This window comes from Bidens hawaiensis, unplaced genomic scaffold (assembly GCF_021521415.1).
Source record: "Bidens hawaiensis isolate Kalapana, Puna unplaced genomic scaffold, B.hawaiensis_p1.1 tig00006905_1, whole genome shotgun sequence".
NCBI classification, from domain to species: Eukaryota; Viridiplantae; Streptophyta; class Magnoliopsida; order Asterales; family Asteraceae; genus Bidens; species Bidens hawaiensis.
This window is the reverse complement of record NW_027491471.1, coordinates 666,598-672,028: the sequence shown is the minus strand read 5'-3', so window position 1 is coordinate 672,028 and position 5,431 is coordinate 666,598.

Genomic DNA, 5,431 nt, shown 5'->3' with positions numbered 1-5,431 from the left:
CCACCTTGAGTTGTAAAAACTTAAAAACTCATTGTATGGGTATTTTGGTCTTTAATTTTATTTCTCTTTCTTCATAATCAACTTATCTTTGATACGGTAACATTTCGGTTTTGCCATATTCATATTCGTATTTGTTTACCCGATTCGGGAATGTAATTCGGATATTTCTTATCAATAAACTCTTGCATTTATTAGTAAATGAATTGTATTTAATTTAGTTTATAATTCCTTAACTTTCAATCGTGCCAAATAGTCCTTAGAAACTCTTAAAATCGCTTAAAATGGCTTAAAAATGCATTTTTGGAACTTCGGGGACTAAAACTGCCAAAAATCAAAATCTGGTTAACAACCCCCCTTCACACGGCGTGAAGGAAAAGGCCATGATCCTTCGCACGGCGTGAAGCAGGCCTAGATCAGCCAGTTTTGGGTTCGATTCTAGTTTAATGCTAAATCTTTACCTAAACGACACTAAATCATGAAAATTAAGCCACAAGTTATTTAATCTACTATTGAAAAGTGTCTAGGCTAAATATCTGCAATTCCTCGATATATTGAAGATTACAAGGCTCGATTTCGTCACCAATATGTTGTTCGTTTACCAAAACAAGTTGGTTTCTTGTTCTACAAGTCGATCTACTGACTATATTAACAAACCACAACTCCAAACCCTAGATGTTACTAAAATATTGTTATCCCAGCCGTCACTTTCACCATTCACATGATTTCCCTCTTGTTTTTGCTATATTACTCGAAGTTATAAGCTGTTGTTTGACTTTGATGATTTCCGACCTTTGACTCTGATTTCCCATCAACTCAAGCATTATCCGGGTAAGTTGTTAACTGATTAATGGTTCATCATTACTTACTTTTCAATAGCCTTCAATCAATTTCTAAGATTGAGGGGTATTGACGGGTCAATTTAACTCAAATCCATTTAAGGGCACATTGGTCAATAACTTTGACCAATCGTTTTCTTTCACTTCTGGTCAGAACCGATTTTCAGTCCAGAAGACTTTTATTTTTGTTTTAAGATTTTAAGGGTACTGACCAAAACCCGACTTCCGACTTGCTGTTTGGATTCTGGTCAGTATCAGCTCGCTTAAACATTAATTTCTCATAACCGGAGTTCTAGACATTCGTATGAAACGATTCCAGTGGCAATGTTTTTGGTTTTAATAGTAGTTATTTGTCTCAAGGTTTCAGGGTTTGTTCGGTTTATCTCAGACGACGCGCTAAAGGATGATTCGCTTATTTTCTTATCTTTTATTCTTATTTTTGTTCACTCGCCTAAACAATAAGATGGGTTATACCATTCCCCTCTATTTTACTGATTATAATAAGTTTTGGGGACATATGCATACTAATACTTACATTTATATTACATACAAACACAAACTAGCAATCGTATAAATTGTGTGTATTTATTTGTTACTTGCTTAAATGTTTATTTTATCGCATTCGGAGAGGTCCATCATAATCACATTATAGTTTGATCATACGACTACCACAGTAGACAACGCCCACTCGCATGGCAATCGTCAACTGACACATTAATTGCTCACAGTTTGATTGATTATTAACGCATTTATTTCGTTTTGCTTATTTATATATATTATTGTATCATGAAAAGTGGTGATAGTCTCACTCAACCTAGTGTTGACAAAAGCTATTTTATTTTCTACACATATGCAGGTTACCAGCTGACTTGAAGTTTAAGGTGAAGAACGCTTAGAAGGACCTTAGGAAATAAAACAAAGATTATTTATATTTCTATTTTGTTTGGGATTATTTATTTGTTTAAGATTGTTTTGCTATGTTTTGAATGTTTGTGCACTTGAATTTGAAATAAGTAATATAATAGATATTGTCATATTCTTATTTTATGTTAGTACCTTTAGAGCTGTTAACCATCAGTTCACACCCCGACATTTCCGCCGTAAGTTGGGGTGTGACAGATTGGTATCAGAGCCGAAGGTTTTAAGATAGGTCGTTAGAAATGTCCTAGAAATATTCTTAGGACCCTATGCATGCTTATGTGACTGCCTTATGTGCTTATATGTGTTTAGAGCTTAAGTAAGTTATCTATTTTATTTTATTTATTGTGCACACACACAAATTCCGAGGCTATGCCTCACCTTCAAAATATTTTCAAATTATTTTATTTAGTAGATTGCCTTTTATTTAGGGAAATTCCTTAAGAATTCTCTTGTTTTGTTTTTACTCCCGCACCTTAAAGCATGGGAGTATGACATGTTCGGTAGTAACCGTAAGGGGGAGAGAACTGTGAGTTAGGCCTTGGCAAAATGGTTCCGAGAACCAAAGGTAAGACGTTATTCCATACCTAGAGGATAACCTGACCACAGTACTCGAACCTATTGACCAAAGCAGTACAAATGTCATACGACCGGAACTTTAAGTGGTCAACATGAACGGTTAAACGGTTACATTCCTTTTGTAAAAACCGAATTCGCGGTGATTCGTTTGCTAAATTCGGGAAGAAATTCCAATATTTTATTTTTTTTTTTTATTTTAAAATGCTTCGGTTGGGTGAAAAATCCATGACAACCCATGGACACTCCAACTATCCATTTCTCAACTCGTTTTGATTTGATATTTGGTTGGAAGTATCACATGTGGTGGTTCACGTGGTGAAAGTTGAAATAAATATTTGGGTAACGGGTCACTTGTTCGAATACTTAAAAAAATAAATAATAAATAAATATATAAATAATAATAATAATTAAATAAACCCAAGAGTGGTCGGTTAAACTCGGTTTGATGTGTTGTAAAACACACTTATTTTCCGTATCTTTTATCAATCGTTTTATATTATATTTGATGTAATTTAACTTATTTTATCTAGGTTTTACATAGTTTAATTATCTTGTAGGTTATGGGTTAAAAGAATGAAGAAACCGGACTTTTCGAAGAGCTTACGGGCCTTTTACGCAAATGATTTCAAGACAAAGCTCAAAGCCCGGCCCATTTATGTCATGGACAAGCCCAAGCCTTACATGTATTATAATATAAAAAAAATAAAACCCTAAGGAGCCATTCCCTAGGCCTATCGCAATCAGCAGCAGCACAAGGAGAAGAAGAAAGCTTTTTTCGGCTAGGGTTTGTGTCTTGTGGAGGCTAAGGAAGAAGAAGGAGGCAAGAACAAAGGCTCGGGATCATTTACCATCAGTTTTTACAGCAAAGAGCAGCCAAGAATCACTCCATATCCTTTCATTTATTTCATTGTTCAACTTAATTCTCTTGTTTAATTGCTAAGTTGTTTTACAATTACTTTGGAGATTGACTTGTTTATGATTATTGTTGATCATTGAATGATTTTTATGATGATTGAGATGAGTTATACGACGTTTTTATTAAGTATTCATGGCTGTCCAAAAATGATTAGAGGCTAAACTTGTCGGTTCTACCTAGGAATGATGATTATTGTTAGTGTTTGATGAGTTTATTGGATTGTTTGATTGATAGACTTGAATTGTTATTGTAAAGTTTGGTTTAGACATGAAATAGGTTGTGTTGGATGGCTATAAAATTGGTTAATTCATTGCTTAAACCCCTTGCATTGGTTAATTAGTTTTGTATTGATTGATCGGTGCTTGGTTGATTATAAACTTCGTGTTTAGGGTTTGTCTGCGGTAGGTACAACCGTAGGGTTTTGTTGCATGATTTATCGGTTAAAGTATAGAGGTTAGGCACCTTCTTAGAGACTGAGAGGTGATAAGAAGTAGGGTCGTCTCATTACCTTTGCATGCTAGAATAAGGATTGTGCGAGAGCGAGTTCGTTTCTTGTATGGTTTAGGTGTTTTGAGCGACTAGTTGATCTGTTTTGGTTTAAGTTAAATTGTTCCTCTATCCTTGGTTGTGTAGTATTCATTACCATTAGGGTCAAGTGTTGTGAGACCGAGAGGTGAGTTAACATTAGAATACGTTAGCAATTGTTTCCCGGTTTGGTCGTTTTAGCCGATTTTGAGTAGTTAAGGCTTGTTGAGTGAGACTGAGAGGCAATCTAGTGAGCCCGAGCGATCCTTAGTTGTGTCATTTTTAGGAACCGGTGTCTTGATATCTTCAATCCATTTACTTGTTAGGCCTACAATTTGATTTAAACCTAGGTAGACGTTCTTCTCCATCCAAAGTCAACACAGTTAGTTCTCCGTTAACTTTTGTTAGTCAGTCCAGTTAAGTTATTAAAACTCAAAACCAATTAAATATTATTCTTGGGTAGGTCTTGTCTAGGGTCAGTGATCATTAGCGTCCTTACGTGTCTTCGTGTTCGATACTCGAACTTCCTAGGTCTATACTACTTGCGACCGGTACACTTGCCGGTTGTGTGTGGTTAGGATTTTCGTTTTAAAAGTAAAGCTTAGTTGTGAGGGTCATTCATTGTTATAGACATATCCGACGTACACCAATCAGCTGCTCATGATCGCCGTCTGGCTGCTAGGATCACCAATGATATTTCTACTGCTATGCCTATGATTGTGACGCAGATCCAGAGTTTCAACTCGAATGGTTCTACTTCAGCTGCACCGAGCATGTAACGCCCGCTAATTTCGGTTTAAAGATTTAAAGCATGTAAAGTATGTATAATTCTCTGTATTTAACCGACATTTCTCGGAAACCTTCTCGTCATCCCGGTACGTTAAATCATGTAACTTTTCAACCAAGATGTTACTTCTTTAAAATTAGAAGGGCTAGAGTGAAAATATTTTATATCATAAACAAACCCTAACCCCTTTCCCCCCTCCTTGTCCGATCGGCATAGTGCAGCCTCCCCCCCCCCCCATGTGATTTAATTTTGTGCAGCCAAGGTTGTGTGTGGTTAGGATTTTCGTTTTAAATTTAAAGCTTAGTTGTGAGGGTCATTCATTCTTTTAGACCATATCTTCCGACACATTAAGTTTTTGGCGGCGTTTTGAGAGCGACTCGAGTTAGGATTTACATTGTTTGCTACTTGTAATTATTTTTGTTTTGCTTTGCTTATTTGTTAGAATAGTTTGGCTAATTTTATTGATTTTTATAGTTGTATGTGACAAACTCGATCTCGTGGATCACCTGACACTGAAGTATTTCCCGAGCTAGAGAGAGTTTCGTGAGAGACGTCACACCGTTTCACCATTATCCACTTCTTCATCCATTGGAAGTCGATCCTCTTCTCCTACGTTTTCTGACATCAACGATAGGGATAGAATTATGGCCGAACCAAGGAGGACAGTTGCAGACCGGGTCCGTCCGGCCAAGCTAGCGCGAGATCCAGCATCGCACCACCCGCTATTGGAGTTAATACAAACTGGCAGATTCCGTCAAACATTCTGAATACCATTTCTCATTCTGCTCAGTTTCACGGGTTACTTCACCAAAACCCGCATTCTCATCTTACTCTCATCGTGTGTATTTGCGACACTTTTCATCTTACCCG